The sequence below is a fragment of the Aulonocara stuartgranti genome (genome assembly GCF_965226115.1).
Source record: "Aulonocara stuartgranti genome assembly, chromosome: 5".
Taxonomy (NCBI): domain Eukaryota; kingdom Metazoa; phylum Chordata; class Actinopteri; order Cichliformes; family Cichlidae; genus Aulonocara; species Aulonocara stuartgranti.
In genome coordinates this window covers 30,541,709-30,560,177 of record NC_138943.1, presented here as the reverse complement: position 1 = coordinate 30,560,177, position 18,469 = coordinate 30,541,709, and the positions used below count along the sequence as shown (strand labels likewise).

Genomic DNA, 18,469 nt, shown 5'->3' with positions numbered 1-18,469 from the left:
TGAAGCAAATATTGACAAATATAAGCTACGAGCTGACTTCATCCCCCAGATAAGCTGGAATGAGCTGTCTTTTTACAGTGATCCTGATCACGTTTGACTGTGAGAGCAAATAACTGGAAGCCTGAGGCAATGTTTTTTTGATTAGTTGCGTTCTTCATTGGAGAGGCGACTGATTGATGTCAGTGGACTGAAACTTCAGTTCTGGCTCCATTGATCCCTTACCCTCACTCCTATCTCTTCTCCAATTAAGAGTTCACAAAGCCACCACTTCTAATGAATACCACCTTCCTGCCAACATCTTAATGTTGCATTCACAGCGCTGTCTGCTTCCTCACTCCAATTGTGGTTAATGTACAATCACTTGAGCGATAATGACAGAATTGATCTAGAGGTGTGATGAGGTAGATTTGTAGGGGACGGGAGGGGTGGGGGAGGATCAAGGTTAGTTAAGAAATCCCACAGTTCTTTAAACAAGCCTCAGGCAGACAGTGCAAATCTTTGTACATCACTTGGAATCAATTGCTTCACCAGCAGCCAGATTTTAAGGATTAGAACGAATTGAGCTACTTTGGGATGTAGAAATCTGGGATGTGTCTGGGTGTCAGGCGAGGAAGATCAAAAGATTCATTAGATGAGAATTAGATCAAACACACTCAAAGTTGTGAGGACAGACGTGGAGGAGTGTGTAAGAGTGAGAGTGGTCGACATGAGAGAAATAGAAATCCAGACGCACAAGCCAAAAAGCTGTCTGACTCTGAATCTATTTAATTGCCAGGTACATACTGATACAAAGAATCTGCCGGCCTGCCTGCCTTTCTCACTCCAGAGCTGTTGGCACATCAATCTCTTGATCTGCCACCTTGGGGTGAAGCCAGAAAAAAACACTTCAGTCACAGGTCAGTTGTGCCCCAGTGCACCCGGGCTTAAATCTGTAATCCCAGTGCTTTGGTGGAGTGAGAAAATCCAATTTCAGAGATCTGTAATTCCATAAACCTTATTTGGCACAACAATGACTGCTACACCCTGAGGGAGAGGCACGAGGGAGGGGTGAGGGTGCGCAACGAGGTGGGAAACTGCAGTTGTGACTTAAACACAAGGATGGAGAGAGGGCGAAGAACACAGAAACTGAGATTAAGGTAGAGCTAGAGTGTAGCAAATCAGGGAAATGAAGAAGACAGAAGCGTTCGGGCTCAGCTGAACTTCTGATAAGTTACCATGACCAGGTACAACATGATGAAATGGATGATGCTTTGAAATTTGCTGGGTAAAATTTTCAACTTTCAGTATTTCCATTTGGAATCTTCACTGCTGCTGAACTCATTGTTCCTGATTTAACAAAGACTTAAAGAATATCCCACATTTGTCATAGCTTTTTGTTTCATTTTCTCTCTCTTTAAAATGTATTAATTTTTTCTTTGCTTTAAATCATATTTGAGCCTTTGTCAAACGAGATCACACAGCGCTCATTATGCCTATCAGCACTCTGATCAGTTCAATCTATTATTTTGTAATGTACTGGAGTTCAAAGTAACACTACACTGTAATCATATTTTATCTGTCTGCAAGACATTATATTTCCTAAGAAGAGCAATCACATTATAATTATGAATCTAACAATTTTGTCCCTACTTGCATTACTTAGGTTCTTTAATTATCACAGTAATGGGAGATAGAAAAAACCCCAAATGTGTCTTGTGAATAATCCATGATTTAAGTCCATGTGGGACACAGGAACATCATAATAGACCCATCAGCTGAGAAATGGAGATATGCACATCAAAACTGTTGCACAAAAAGAAAAAAAATGTGCACAGGACAGAAGCAACTATCCATTTCTGTGAACAGGACATCAAAAGCCAACAAGCTCCTGGAGTGGATGCAACACGCTAACACAACTCTATTAACAAAAACTGAGCGTATTCTGCTCCCAACCAAGCATCCAAAGCTTGCTTTTTTAATCAACAGCTGTGTCACCTTTTTTTAAAAAATTTTTTTTATAAATGACCAATAATGTGTAATACACCATTAATCCAGCACTGGTAGCCATGACTGGCTTGGCAGAGCTGAATGGGAAGCGACCATAATGACAAGGAGAGAGCAGCCTGCAGCAGTGACAGTGGAGCCTTTGGGCAAAGAAAAAACTGGAGATACCAAGAAAAAGTTTCCTAAAGAAAATCCAAATAAACCAAAAACCTCAGTGTTCAGAGGAAGAGTGGGAGTCTAAAATATTGATCGACTGTGAGGCATGTGTCCTGAGCACATGCCGACAGTGCCTGAACAGGGCAGGAGGGTTTGAGAGATGTTTTGTACAGTATATATAAATTCCAGATGAGAAAATAATATATTTTAGTCGGTTTGGGTCGGTGTGTCCTACCATCATCTCTGCATCCTGTATTCATTTAATCATAACATCAATGGGCCATTTAGTCTGCTGTTATCTGAGTGCTCTCATTGATTGTTTGCCTAAATTCAGGAGAGTGGGGTGTGTCTGTTTGTTTTGTCTTACTAATGGACATCATCTCAGCACACACCTCAGAGCAAAGCTGAGAGCAGGCAGCAGAGGAGCCACAGCTATAGAAAACAGAAGCACATGCTTGGATGAGAGGAATATACATCAGAGATTGATCAATAAAAAAAACTCTTCAATGCCTCAATGCCATTCACGAAGGACGCAGGTGGAGAAAATGCAGATGAAAGCAATTACGACAATAATTACATCTGCGCTGATAAGATTTCGCTTCTCAGACAGAAAAAAAGAGGTGAGAAAAATGGCTTTGAACTTGAGTCAGATATTGGCTGTGTTCTGAAATCTCCCAATCACTGCTCTTAGCAACCGCAGTTAATTCTGTCATAAATTATTCACAACTGTAACAAAACTGTTGCAAAAGGCCACAGATAACCCCGGGATTTAAAAGCTGATTAGAGGAGCAGATTGCGGTGCACGGATTTAATACAAAATTCACAGATATAAGAGGGCTTTAGTGACATCGCTGCTGTTTGATATTGCAAGTGAGAAGGGGCCTCCAGCCGCTGTCTCTCCTGAGACAGATAGGCCAGTGAAGCCTGTACTCTGTGGCCAGCAGGGTATAATTACATTTCCCCGTGGGGGCACCTCCGCCGCAGCAGCTCAGCCATATAGAGGGAAGAGATTGAAATCTGATTGCATTCGCACACAATAGTCGAATGGCTTTCCACACATAAACAGTGGGAATTGCATCTGCACACAGCGCACACTTATCCGACGCGACACAGGCACAAACACGGAGAAAGAACTACACCGATGTACTTCACCAGCGTGCTCCTAACAGTCCTGGGCTGTGCTTCTTTCTCATTGTGCTTCCAGAGAGGAGTGTCTGAGATGCTTCATTCAAGGAGTCCTTCTGCCTTTCTTCCATTTTAGCTGAGAGGAGCAGAAGCTCTCAGATTTACATACTGATCTCCTGGTGCCGCCTCAGCAGGACCTGCTAACAGCAGCTTATAGACACAGATGAACAGGGATTCACGTGGCCACTACTTATTGTCTGGATAAAGAGGGTTTCTGTGCTCTTCAGTGAGAAGTACAACCCTAGATTGCTGGTTAAAACTTGAAAACATATTTCCTATAAAACATGAAGCAGTGTTTTACTTAAAAATCTCTGAATACAGTCATATACACCCAACATATTCATTAAGCCCAATATATAATTAATGCCACAGCCGATATATCACAAGGTCTATACGTTAGGTTTTTGTTTTCCCACCCCCTCCTTTCTGCCTCTTTTCAGTGGACTATGTTATGTTTAAACAGCCAATTGCCAAGATTTGCCATTAATTAGTCATTCTAAAAGAAATGCTGAGTGCACAAGTAGAGGCTATAGAATAACAACAATGTTTAACCGCAAATTCTGCAAAAGTCTGAATTTACTATGGCTGCCCTCTGGTTTACACAACCAAAACAGGAGGAGAAGCTCTTTTGTTCTCCTCAGTATCTATTGGTAGCTTACCCCAGGTAGCTGAATTGCTGGATGATGCAACCACAACAGTAGCTGTGACAACTCTACCTGACAATAGAAAATGAGCCCCATTCCTCCGTCGGGGGAGATAAAAAGAAAATAAAAAGAGAAGAAGGTGGCGAGTGTTAGGGACCAAAAACAAGAGCAAACCTCGGGCCGGCATGCATTTTTTTTAACAAGAGATTTAAACAGGAAATTTATATGGTATTATTTCTACTATATCAGTAAGTAACACAGTCTGTTTAGTTATTAGGCTTAAACAAGTGTGTTATTCAGTGTTGTGTTTCTAACAGTGGCACTGAGGAGGATTGTGGGGGAAGTTTCTATTGTCACTTTAATGGCAGCCCAGTGAGTTTATCTGTCATTCTAAGTGAAGATATGCCTAAAAACAAAGGGACCGGGAACATTTTAGCTAGACTGTGTAGGAAATGTAAGGGGCCAGGAAATGGAGCAGGTGAAGTAAACCATCGCATGCAGAGGGTTGAATGAAGCTAATGGGTGACATTAGCTTTACGACCCTCTAATCTAACCACCCTGTGTATAACCACAAAAGGTCAAGGTGGCAATAAAAAGAGCAGACACCAGCGCTGCTCCAGTCGCCCGTGGGCCCTCAGAGCCCATCCTGCAGTGTCACCTTGGCTGCTGTCACCGATATCTGCCACCTGTCACCACTCTGCCCCCGTGCCCAGGGATGAGGCTGTGCTGACAATAGGTTTGTCGATAGCACTTCCTCCCCAGAGTGAAGATGGGGGAACGTGTCCTCTGTTTTCATCAACAGCTTGAGTCAAGCGTGTGGGATTAACATACAATACATATTCATGCTGCTGTCTCACTTTGACACTAGACTCACATCGCTAGTTCTCCTGCACATTTTCAAGCCATTTTTACAAATGGCGTGTCAAGAACCCCATTTTTGCCGGGAGCCCCACATGGCCTCTTATGTATTCACAACACGGCCACTGCAAACAACATCAACAGGTCTCAAGGTCGTCACTCCCACTGATTGTGCCTGTGTTTTTGTGTGTGTGTGTGTGGAATTCATGTGTCTAAGAAAGAGTGTGTGAACAAAAGAACAAAACTAAGAGGAAAATGGCTGATGGTTGACGGAGTGCTCTGCATGTGCTGGGTGTGCATGAGCACAAATTTTGCACTGAACGTGCAATCGCTGCATGTCTGCAATTAAGTCAGCACAAATAAGCGACTGTAATTTCACATCCCATTACATTAGTGAGTGTAACCCTGCAATTACTGCTTAGTGTGTGCAAACATAAATATGAACAAAACATCATGTAGGTGTGTGCATGTGTACGAGAGTAAGTGTATAGCATAAAGATGGAGTCTTAAAATGTCCGGGGATTAGCCGACAGGTAGACTAAATGGGAGCATCCTCCTTCAGTCCACTGGCATGTTAGTGAGAAAAGAGGCCAGTTGATGTGGGGGTTAGAGCTTCCATGGCAGAGTGCGTTGTGATAAATAATGAATGCTTTAAGAACAGATCTCTGAAGCTTCTTTACTTTCCGTCCATTCCTCCATCTTTGCGTTTGTTCACCCCATATCACTACAAAGAACACGGGACGTTCAGCAGTCTCTGTCATTAATATTGCAGCCACTAGGTCATCCCCTGACTCTGTTGCTCTTAACCATCACCACTTGGTGGTGACACAGCCTTTTGACCCATAAAGACGTTAAAACAGTGATACGAGTACATTCACAGGGACCAGACTAAAGCTGTGCAGGTTCTTACAGGAGTGGCAGCGGCTGCATTTAACGAAATGGCGATTCAAGAATGAAGGAGTCCGTTTGCAAATTGAGGTTTACTCAGTGTAAAGCATTCAAAATTGGACTGGTCTTTTCTTGGGAAAAAGTTCAGATTTTCACTCTAATTTTACACCACACAGTATTCAGCAACAGTCAGGATTATATTTGGCTGAGTAAATACAAAGCAACGAAAGCATTTCTCAAAACTGGGAAATATGAGGACAAAGAGAAGTTTATAAATAGGATGTAACACCAAGACAGACGAAATAACAGTAAAAGCTGCACTGACTTGTTTCAGTGGATAAAGTAGACACTTGCAGATTCTCAGCACAGCTGCTGTTAAAGCTGCTTTTCGGTGGCATATTATAAGGCATGCTGAAACATGAAAAACACTTATAGAGACAATCGCTTAAAAACCAAATTAAAGCCCCCAAACTACCAACTTGTTCCACCAAATAAACAGCAGCTTATCCCCTTACTGCTCCGATTCAAAGCCAGATACTCCAGTGCATCCGATGAACAGTCCCATCTCTCTTACCACAATAAGCAGTGCCGTTAGCGACTCCACGCATAAATCTCAGAGGCGAACAGAATGGATCAGAGCATTCAAGTGTAAACTAGGGCAAAGCCCCAGCACTGTACCTTCTAGATACGCTACTCTGAAAGCAAGTCCTGTGGAGGAACAAGCAATCACATACTGAGGGATACACATGCTGTCCCCAGTCATCTATGACAAATGCACACACAGGCACAGATAAAAATGCACACACCTGTTTGGCCAGTCAAGTACCATCCAGCTTCGTCTGGTCCGGTCAGATCGGGTCCGCTGTACTAGCAGAGCGAGGAGATCGTCTCACCCCACACACAGCCCGGTGCAGACAGCTCACTGTTATAGATGCACTGACAAGTGAAAGGAGGGAGGCGTGGTTTCACATGAGATAAATAAAAGAGGGAGGGAAAAAGGGAGGAGAGAGGCTCCCTCAATCTACAATTCAATTTCACCCTCGCTCCCTTTCTCAGCAGCATTTTTGTCCACTTCTTTTGGAATATTGTTGTTGTTATTCGAGCATGTCTTTTCCGTCTTCCTACCTGGCTGTTACCCATTAGTTTTAGCTGTGCTTCTGCTCTCTTTCTTCCTGTTGGGTCTGATTCACAGGGCAGTAATGTTTGTGGGCATTGTGTGTGTGTGCATATATATCTGTGTGTGTGTGCCTGCGTGCGCGCATCCACGCAAGACAGTGAACCAGGGCAGCTCCGGCCATCTGTTGGAGCCTGGGAGCTTCACCTATTCACAGTCTCATAAAGGCAGAGGCACACAGAGGAAAAAGAGAGAAAAGAATGGGAGGGAACAGAGGATCAATCTTAGTGCCGCAGGGTTGAGGAGGAAAAGGCACAGCCTGGCACACACACCATATCTATCAGACTGGCACCTCTGAGGAGAGCTGGCGTGGGCACGCCTGCTCACTGGGTCGAAGCAGCACAGGGGATTTGGCTCGCAGTGCATGGGCATGCAGATAGAAAAGAAACCCACACCACAATCAATTTATATACAAGCACACAGAAGGGATACATGGGAGAGTTCACACACTCAGAAATCCTCCAAACTGATTCTCTTTTTGACAAAACAAACAGGATCAATCAAGATGGATAATCCTACAAGCTCACAGAGACAAGGAGATGGAGGGCTGGGGATAATTCTAACAACCCGCACCGAAAGTCTGCCCCGAGTCCTTCCATCACAGCAGAGCTAAAGCAGGCGTTTTCCTGCTCAGTTGAAGCCTGGTATTTCTCCTGAGTGCCGGTGTCACTTCCTATCCCTGACCAGGAAAGAGAGGTGCAGCGGAGGGTGGCAGAGGGTGGAGGCATTCATCATTGTCTCCACCAGCCATCCCATGATGGATGCGCCTGTTTATCCCTCTCTGCAGGTTATTTAGATGCAGTCACAGCCAGAAAGATTAGTGATGGAAAACCTCTGCACCTCTTTGCCTCCCCTCCCAAACCATCTAATCAATAACACTCTTATCAATTATCTGCATTTTGAGGTATTTCTCCATGGAAATTTGAAGCAGTGAGAGAAAGAGAGATTAATTGTCCACCCCCTCCTAGCGTTTTCAATTACATCGTCTGCAATGGATCATCTATCTGTCACTTTGTCATACTTAGGCTATTTGTGTCGCTGCAAAGAGATGAAACCGTGTTGTTTTGGAAAAATAATAAATAAATAAATCAAACAGTATTTTTCTGGCCATGACTGTCCTTTTGGAGATGAAGAACAAGCAATTTAGAGCAAGGGATTTGCATGCCATTTGAGGATGAAGAAAATTATGTTTCCTGCTTCCACATAAGATTCATTCAACACTAATCCTGATTAAAAAACACATTCAAAAGCATTGTCACACAAGCCAATTGGAAGCATAAGCCCTTTGTAAAAATGGATTAGGCTGCTCTAATATTTTTCATAATAATCTTAAAACAAAATATACTTCTGGAAAATTATTTATTTCTTCAATATATGCATATGAGATTATGTCTGCGACTCTGGGACTGCTTACATAAAGGAGCCATCTAGCTGTTCTTACATGCCAAATTACAAACAATGCCCCAGAGATAGCCATGTTTTTCCTGAACGGTGCAGACATGCCAACACAGCAGCCCAGTGACGCCACTTCAGCACATGCTTAATTGATGCCCACTCTCCGTCTCTGCTGCCTCCTCTCACGCACTCTTAAGCTGTGCCATCCTACCAACTTGTAACTTCATGCAAATCAACAGACATGTAAACCATGAATATCGTGGATAATGCACAGACAGAGTAAATTCTCTATCTAAACAAAGGTGACTTTTTTCAGCCCAACTGCATTCGAAGAAAGTTCCACAGAGGCGAGGAAGAAAAGACACGGAAAGAAAGGGAAAGACTAAAATACGATGCGAAGGAAGACAATAAATGTCTTTATGCTGACACAGAGAAAATTCAGCACAGGAAGGGTCCAGACAGCGGGGAACACGTTTTACATTTCTGTTTTCTGCTTCATTTGACACAAAGTGGGAAAGGCCTTGTGCACAACCTTCGCATGATAAGGTGGGGCAGGTGCATAAATAAAAATGAATGATTTCACTTCTGATAGAACAAAAAGACAGCTCTCTTCTATCATGCTGAGATCTTGTCCTTGGCTGTGAGTGTGCTTTTACAAATGAGCTCGTTTCCTTTCTGCACTGTGTGCGCCAGGCTGATAAAAATATTCCCTGTCAGCTGGCTACATGACGAGGGGAGGACTCGGTGCAAATGAAACAGACCCTCTTACTACCTTCTCTTCACCGGCGCTCTCTATCTTTGAGAGCTCTACTCCTTTGTAAGGGCCACTTGGTTCGAGGCTGACTTCTCTTCACCACCACTATCACCCTGGCCTTTGTGCATTTATGGAAGGCGGCCGGGCCGGATGGAGTGCTGGGCCGGGTGCTAAAAGACTGTGCTGCGGACCTGGCGGACGTCTTCACCTCTATATATAACACCTCGTTGTCCTGTTCACTGGTACCATCCTGTTTCAAAGCAGCAACCATCGTTCCCATCCCAAAACAGTCAAATGTCACATGTCTGAACGATTTCAGACCTGTGGCACTCACCCCCATTCCCGCCAAATGCCTGGAGAGACTGGTCATTAAACACATCAGAGCTGCTTTTCCACCATCCCTGGACTCGCACCAGTTTGCATACAGGGAGAACCGGTCAACCGAGGATGCGATCGCCACAGTGCTGCACACATTACTGAAGCACTTGGAACACAGGAACACCTATGCACGGCTCCTCTTTGTAGACTACAGCTCGGCTTTTAATACCATCCGGCCATACAAACTCCGTCCCAAACTCCACCAACTGGGACTTAACTCCTCTCTGTGCAACTGGATTGTGGACTTCCTCACTAACCGTAGACAGAGTGTCAGAGTGGGTAAGAACACCTCTTCCACCCTTGTGGTCAACACCGGTGCCCCTCAGGGGTGTGTTCTGAGCCCTCTGCTATACACTCTCTTCACCCATGACTGTATTTCCTCCTGCGCATCCAATCTCATTGTTAAGTTTGCAGATGACACTACAGTGCTCGGACTTATATCCAACAATGATGAGACAAACTATAGGACAGAGGTGCAACAACTAGAGTCATGGTGCCACGACAATAACTTGGTCTTAAACACCAAAAAGACCAAGGAGATCATTGTAGATTTCCGGAAGAGGGGCCATAACAACCATCTGCCTCTCTTCATTGGCAGTGAGGCGGTGGAGAGGGTGAGCAGTTTTAAATTCTTGGGGGTAACTGTGACCGAGGACCTGTCCTGGGGCAACCATATCACCTCAGTTGTACGGAAGGCCCAACAGCGCCTCTACTACCTGAGGAGACTGCGGAGCGCACACATTCCCAGATCTCTGATGTTGAACTTCTACAACTGTGCCATCAGCAGCGTTCTGACGTATGGATTTCTAGTGTGGTTCCCCAGCTGCACCAAGGCCGATCAGCAAGCACTCCAGCGGGTGGTGAAAGAAGCTGGCAGAATTATTGGAACAAGTCTGCCAGAGATCAGTAATATCTTCCCCACTCGCTGTCTGAGGAGGGTGCACAGTATCCTGCGGGACCAACATCACCCTGCGCGCCACCTTTTCCATCTGCTGCCCTCAGGGAGAAGGTACAGGTCTATACAGGCCAGAACATCCAGACTGGCCAACAGCCTGTATCCACAGGCTGTGAGGCTCCTGAACTCTCTGCCCCCCTCTCACGGACAATAACCATATCCAACTTCTTAATAGCAATGAACTGGTCTGCATTGGTGCATCATATCTTTATTCTCTTCCCCCTCCTGCCCCCCCCCCTTTCTTAAATAGATAACTATCATATCTGATATCATATCTCACAGTACAATAATATTGAATGGGTTGCATTGTTGTATTTTGTCATGTTTCTCAGGTCTTTGTCTGAATTTCTACGAACATTATTGCTAAGGATTGTCTTATTGCATTGGAGTCACACTGGGTTAAATATGTACACTTGGGTTTTAAGGGGTATTTATTATTTTCTTCTTTTTTTTGGGTTGTATGGAAGCCCCAAACGCAATTTCATTGTTCTTGACAATGACAATAAATAAATAAATACTAAATACTAAATACTAAATTTATGAATCCCTGGTTGATCTGAGGGTGTGTGAGTTTACAAGTAGGTCCTGTGCATTGAGACAGCACTACATCACCACAGCCACATTATGATGAGAAACAGAAAGAAAACAGCGAGAAAAAGAAGAGAAGAACCCAGGAGCTGACTACATGGGGACTTCAGGACACAAGATTGACAGAACTGAGCATGAGAGAAGTTCTCCTAAAAAACAAAATAAAAAAACACGACTGCAGGTATAATAGTAAACCTCCGAGCACACAGCTTCAGAGGCAGGGAACCAAATTACCCAGTCTATCATCCTCCTAAGCTTGCATAGGCTTAAACATAATAATAATCCTAAAAATACAAGACCTTGAAAGAAACACTGTGCACACACATCAGAGCATTAAACATATGTATGACCAGGGGCTAACTCTTTTAACTTACTGCAAATACAAATAGTGTAAAGAATCACATTCTGCAGCTGTGCTCATTGCTCCCGGATGTTTCCTCGGTGCATGTTTCTGTGGCACAGAAGGTCGTCACAACAGCAGAATAGATTAGCTGACTTAGCCCTACATCATTACATCCCTCCATGCCACACATCGCCCTGTCATGTCCAATGTAATTTCCTCTTATTTATTTCATCCTTCCCGTCACTGCCACATCACACGCTCCCACTGAAAATATAAATAGTTCATAAGTCTGTTATGAGCGGCCATTGTTTTCTAGTGCCGAGTTCCATACCCTGAGGTGATGTTATAATTCATTTATGAATGTCCCACAAATCTGAATGGTACAATTAAAAAGAACAGAGGCTTCAGCAAAGTCCTCAGTGCAGATTTTAAATTTAATTGCTAAGCGTTTGGTTATTTCACACTGAAGAAAGTCTGAATAAGACCAACTAAATGCTCTGCAATAAAATATAAAATCTACAAGAGAACAACTGTGGGAAAGCCTTTGTCTCCCTTTGTTCGACAAGAACTACAGATTTCATTCTAGTTTTTAGGTCGTACACAGAACTCTCAAAACGTCAAGGACAAATAACAACAAACACAGACACACAAAGGAAAGCAAAAGTTAAAAAAAATGGTGTCCTGGTTGAACAGGTTTGATTATCCGTGTAGACATGGAAAACACTGGGATTTATCTAGTTACCAACAATATAAGATATGCCTTTGTCTGACAGTTCAAAATATTCTGGAAAAGACTGTCGTACCTAAGCAGTAGCTTGACAGCCGTGCCGCACTGCTTCTATCGTTCTTGTTAGTACAAAACAGTACACGATTTGTTGATCTGCCAAAACAGTGTGCTGTCAACATTACTACATGGTGTACTAACACATAGTAATTAGAATTGGGACACCCCGCCAGGCTTGCTAACTGAGCCCATGTTATGTGATCATCAGCCAGCAGGGGGAGGCGAACTCAGGGCTTCATGGAATAAATCTTCCGCTGTGCATCAAGAGTATAAAAGAACCCAAATGCATTACTTGAAGGTGGGAAAGGCAACTGAACTGATTGAAAATGCTCAAATGGTGCTTATGCTAAAACTGAATCCCCACTTTTCCATATTCCTCGTGTACCTGCATAATGTTTTTTTTTCACTCATAAACCCATGTTTATATAATTAAGGAAACAGAAAGTCAAAAACTGTGCATGTCTCTTTCTTTATGTGATACTCTATATTTTCACTGGCTATTTGGTGTTTGTGTGCGACAGGCATTGGCAGCAGTGAGTCAACAAACTAAACATACGTTTGAATGATTCATTTTCTTTGCCAGTATGACTATAGGCAGCGTTGTCAGGTATATGTACTCCATTTTGCTCTAAATGTTTAAGCACAGAGCTTTCAGTTTCTACTATATTATGTTTTTAAACCTCTTCATATTTTTCCCATCAGTCAGATGCTGCCAACACCATCCTTCTCGTGTGAAAGTGCAGGGGAAACTTGTTGACTTAGTGAAATGATGACCAGTATGGTGTGACCGCTTATCCTGACTGCAGATGTTGCGGTAAGTGAATCCCGTTTTTATTTTTAATTTTCATTTATTGGCTGTTATAAATGCAGATACTGACATCTGCACAGCATCAATGCGGTTAGCTCGTTAGCGTCAGCACCGTCCAGCCCCACGCACGGGGCAATCCGCGCTAACTCGCCAACGGAGATTTGCCACATTATTGCGGTTAGGGCGTGAATGTCATTTTAACTAGATTAACGCTGGCATCTGTTCTTGCTCATGAAGATATCGCCAGAATATAGCAGACAAGGATGATTAGTGGTGAAGGCTGAGCCCTTTCAAGGGATTTGGTGGGAGGCAAACAATGAAGGCAAATACACTCTGGCAACCAGGCAGGAGGCCAGAAGTAAAGATGAAGACACTATAGGATCCAGGCAGGAGGCCAACAGAAGAGATGGAACCACTCTGAAGGCCATGCAGGTGGCCTACTGAGAAGGCCAGACCTCAAAGGTGGGTGAACTCTGGACCAGAGTACTACTAGACAGACACATGTTCCCCAGCTAGGAGTTCAGCCAACTCTACAGGAAGAATAGGTGAAGGCTATGGCAAATGTTAGGTCAGTCGCGTCAGCAGATATTTATACATTTATGAAACCTTGACATTACTGAACCACCTTTTCTAGTGTGTGCTCTCTTCAAAATGGGCCCCCAGAGTTCAGACTCCTGAGAACAACTGGAATCAGGCATGAGGTTTGCAATTATAGGGAGTGGTCGAGGTAGGAGGTTAGAAGTCCCAATTGCTAACATACTCAGGATCTAGAAGTGACAGGTGGCTCACCAGTTAGTGACTAGCTACCTGGGGAACTTGAGCAGGGTGGTGTGGAAACAGAGCCAGCTTAACCATCTGGATTGTTTCAGAAACTAGATCAGCCATTGGGAAGAAGCAGGGACAGGCAACAGGCTGGAAGTTGGTGCAGGCAGCAGGCTACTGGGCCACTAGCTAGCCAAGTCAGGAGGAGGCTTGAGGATGTTTTTTTTACTACTAGGCACATGATAATCTTAGCTTGAAGACTACTAGAAGACTTGCCAGCGCTTCCCTGCTTACAAAAATAAATCAATTCCACTATATTATGGATGAATAAGTCCATAGGTCCACGGTTAAGCATGGACCTGTGGACTTATTTATGCTACAGTTTAACCAGAGGACATTGCTTACTCAACTTTTTTGAACTTTTCAGAAAAGAAAAAAGATTTAGGATGTGGAAACAGAAACAAAAGTCTGAAAGAGAATACACATTTACACAGTGAGACAAAAACAAAACTAACAACAACAGCAAGTGGAAGGTGAAAACACAAAAAATCCAAAAACACCTGACAGGAAGAAACAAGGAATACAAAATGAAAATGGTTCCAGTGGTTGACTACTGACAGTACAAAGATGATCCAGCAACAAGGGGGGGGATCAGCAAGTGGTATATAAACAGAGAACCCTGGTGGGAAAATAAAGACAGCAAGCACAACAGAATGACATGAATGAAGGCGAGCGCTTCCAAACAACACACACAAACATGACACATCTTTGGAATCCAAAGTTTGGTTTTGCAAATCTCAACCTTTGAAACTATTTTTGGCATAATTACTACATGCATGTAGATATGCTGAAGGAATCCATTACCTTTGCATTAGAAACAGGCTTTTGGAAGTAACCAAATTGAAGCTGAGAAATAAATACAAATCCTGAGTGGAAGAGCTCGCTTGTAGAGAATCATTAGGTTTCTTTCCATAATATTGTAGAGTCTTTGTTCTTTAGTGTCTTGTGACCTGAGAAAACTGGTATGGTGAACTTGTGATATATAAATAAAAATGAACGGAAATAAATTGGAAATTTTATGATGAAGGAAAAAGCCAAAAAACGCAAAACAACCCTCCCACAAACAAATCGAAGCTAACTTAAAGACTCCAGGCCTTTAAACACCTCGAGTGTTTATAGGTTCACAGTAAAGGAAAGTGTTGCAAAAAGTGGACGACAGATTTTCTCATTCATGTGTACAGAAGCAAACACTAAGCTACACATTTCGTTCCCATCCGTGCATGTGCAGCAGCAGCGCAGCGGTTAGGGAACTGTTAGCAGACTGTGGGATCCACAGATCAAAGAGTGGCCCCCCGTCGTGGTCTGCGGTCCCAAGGAACACAAGCCGACATGGACCACAGCCAGCATTCACATCTCCAGCTAATTAACAGAAACCTCTTTGACGCTGTGTTATTTGCATTCCTAATGTACAGCACTCAGAGCAATATCTGCCACACATATTAAATAAGAAGTGCTTGTGGGTTTGTCTAACAAGGCACCCCAGTGTTTTTAGCACAAATACATTTGTAATCACTTTAAAATGATGTGAGGGCGGCTACACAGAGGAGCTGAATTACTAAGAAATGGGTGAATTTTACAATATAATTAAATGAACATTTTTTATGAACTTGCTCGCTACATATTCTCAGATCTTTATTTGGAGACACATCGCATCACAAAGCCACTCTACTTGCACACCTGTTGTAACACAAAACAATGCGTACACTCAGTCACACGGGACTCTCACCGTTTGCTGAAATTTCAAGTGCCTTGAAGTATCCTTGTAATCTGTGCACTCACCGTAGTGGAAGAATGGCCTGAATTATAAAGCCGGCAGCTTTAAATGGCTATGATTAGCAAGCAGGCGTGTTGGGTGTCTTCAATGGTTAATTACTTGTTTGCACCAGAGTAGACCTCACATCTTTTTTGTATGGCTCTCTGTGTGTGCAAACAAACACTGGCTGGCGTGCAATAAGGAGCTGTCAGGGTGTGGGGAAGGGCTTGGTGTAAGGACTCACATCACAAGGCAAGGGCAACACTGCTGGGAGCTTTCTGCTAATGTGTGAGTATGTTTATTACTTTTTTATAGCACTAAATGTTTCAAAATCATTAGAAAAACTTCTGCGCGCTCTTCTTCAAGAGGCTAATTTGGGCTCTGATGTTCTCTTTGTGGTTTCGATTTTGCAGTTATGTAACTGTACGGGTTATGGTTAAAAGCCCTCACTGCCTGTGTTTACATGAGCACACATCTAACAGCAGAGACAAATGGGAATTGAGCTGCAGCATTCTCGCAGCATATGGACCATTTGCTGCCAGCTAGCTACGGCAGAATGACACCTGTACAGCACACTGCGATAACACAGCCGCCGTCATCTCCTTTCGTTGTGCCCTGAAAAAGAAATGTTTGGCATACATCCTTTTCTTATCACCGCCCTCTGGCCACTGCTCCACTGCTGCCCTAAAACAGCCCTGTAAGCAGACTAAAGACAAGTGGGAGGATGAAGTAGCACCTTTCTCTCCCCCATGAGAAATGAAATGATGAATTGTGTAAAATCTCATTTGGCACCTAATATTAAAAGTCGAAGATTAAGCCAGCAAAGCAAAATGCAGAAAAGAGCTGATGTAGACAGAGCAGAGGAGGGCCCATTAGAGGAACGCTCCTGTCTGTCTTTCTGTCCAGCTGGGTGACACCTCGCCCCTTAATGAGCTGTCTGAAGTCAAACAGGAGAAATACCAACACAATAAATTACCAGCCTCATCCCTCCCTGTTTGCCTTCACTCAGATATGGCTGAGTAATCGTACTATCTGGACCTGAATCGTCCAGAATGAGATTCTGTCAAATCACATTCTACAATCCACGGGGCCATTTGCATAACTACATTTGATGTTTCCAGCAATACTGGTGACATGTTTTTCTTCAGTTAATTAGATTTTGGAATTACTTTTCCGAAAGGGAAAAGAAAAATATTGCCATTTGGAAGTGACAAGATAAAATTGTGTATATGGATAATTGCGTGGCAGTGTTGGAATTAGAGCTGGAGAGAGAAGGTATTTTTGCAGTTGTGAGCTAATACTCTATTCCAATTTCAGTCTGTTTAGCATGCACGCTCTGAACTGTTCCCTCTGACACGGCAAACCTCATTAAGATAGAGCAAAGTAATTCACTTGAGAACGAGAGCTAATTCTTCATATCTTTTTTTTTTCTTCTTAGAGATATAGAGACAAACTAGAATTTTTAGTGAGTACACACACTTGAAGGTAGCGCTCTCTCCTCAGCTCTTATCACAACACATTTACCACAGATCAAAGAGAAAAGGGAGAAGACGCAACCTTCAGCTACATTTGAACCGGTGCTGGTAGAAACAGAGCAGACTGAGCCCTTGTATGTCGAGCTTACTCTGGAAAAAACTGTCAAATAGAATGGACGTCTGAGCTGCATGAGACCAGTCTATGTGTGCATCTATTCCTGCTAATAAAGCACAGCTAACCTTTAGGAAGCACATGTGGAGGAGAAGGCAGGAGAGCAAATGGATAAGAGGAATAGGTGCAAGAGAGAAAGAAGGAGTGAGAGAAAAGAAAGGGACAATGCTGGGCCTGCAATGGGCAGACATCCATTAACCAAGCGCTCAGCATGGGATATGGCATTTACCAAGAACAGCCAAATGCCATGGCAATTAATCAGGGCCTTGAATGCCAGCTGTATCAATACCCCTTGTAGCCTTATGTGCAGGAGTGCAACACACACACACACCTGAAAAAGAGCTACATATATATTTTCTGTGTTTTCATGAGAAAGAAAACTGTGTAGATTTAGTGCTGTGGCTTGTCTCTAACCTTAATATTATCTCAAACTAGGACACACACGGAGAAATGGAATGAATACATCACTTACACAATCACTCTGCAGGGAATTGCAAATTGCTTTTGAATAACCAAGGTCTAATTGACAGGAAAAGAATACGCTGTCACTTCGCTGGTGCGACTGTCATTAACACATTTTTCATTTTGTACATGCTCCAAGGCATTATTGTTTTGTTGGCCCCCAATCCTTCCCTGGTGCAGTGAATATGTTTTAAAATGGTTGTGAGCAGAATGTTAGCAACACAACACTCCCCGAGGGGAACAAAACACAAGAACAATCGGCTCATTAGAAGCAGAAACACTTCAAACTACAATATGGCTGGAATACACTCAGAGGAGAGACAAAGTCAGCGAGGGAAGAGCACAGATGGATGGATAGGAGGGACAGGGGGAGATAAAGGCACACCAGCAGAGGAGCAGAAACATTATGTTCGACACACAGAGAGCTTAGTGTGCACAAGAGAAATCTACCGTTGCGGTGAGGACGACTCCCGAACGGGAAGAGATTTGGGAGGGAGGTCTTATAATTAGATTACAGTAATCCAGTTAAGTGCTACCTGTTATACTGCATGTTTATACTGAGTTTAATATAAAGCAGTAATCACTTTATGCTCTCTGGAAGGTACTCAAAGGTATTTTCATATGGAAATGAGAATTTAGATAGCGAAAGCATGCTCTTTGAAGCAGTCTATCTCAAGTCTACACAAGTATTTAGCTCGTAGTAACAATGAAAGACAAGACCTTTGTTTGATTTACTATAGCAGAAAAAAGCAGAGCAGCTATTGGAGACTCTTTTCTTTTATCCCAGCGAGTCATAACAATGCGTCAGTGCGCCAGCACGAACAATATCAGAAATCTTTAACTGAAACAGCTAAAAAGAGTTTAGACCTATTAGTTCCTATCCATGCTGCAC

The 18,469-nt window shown here is 43.2% G+C and overlaps 1 protein-coding gene across 9 annotated transcripts in view; it reads right to left on the bottom strand.

The window, feature by feature from the left end:
* sulf2a (sulfatase 2a) overlaps positions 1-18,469 on the bottom strand; it is a 61,662-nt gene that overhangs the window by 26,765 nt on the left and 16,428 nt on the right. For 6 of the 9 annotated variants that reach the window (XM_082532754.1, XM_082532753.1, XM_082532756.1 and 3 more), the window contains one exon: positions 6,521-6,650. The exons of the other annotated variants lie outside the window; for them this stretch is intronic. The gene's annotated coding sequence lies outside the window, so the exon portion shown is untranslated. The remainder of the gene's footprint in view (positions 1-6,520; positions 6,651-18,469) is intronic. 9 annotated transcript variants of the gene reach the window in all.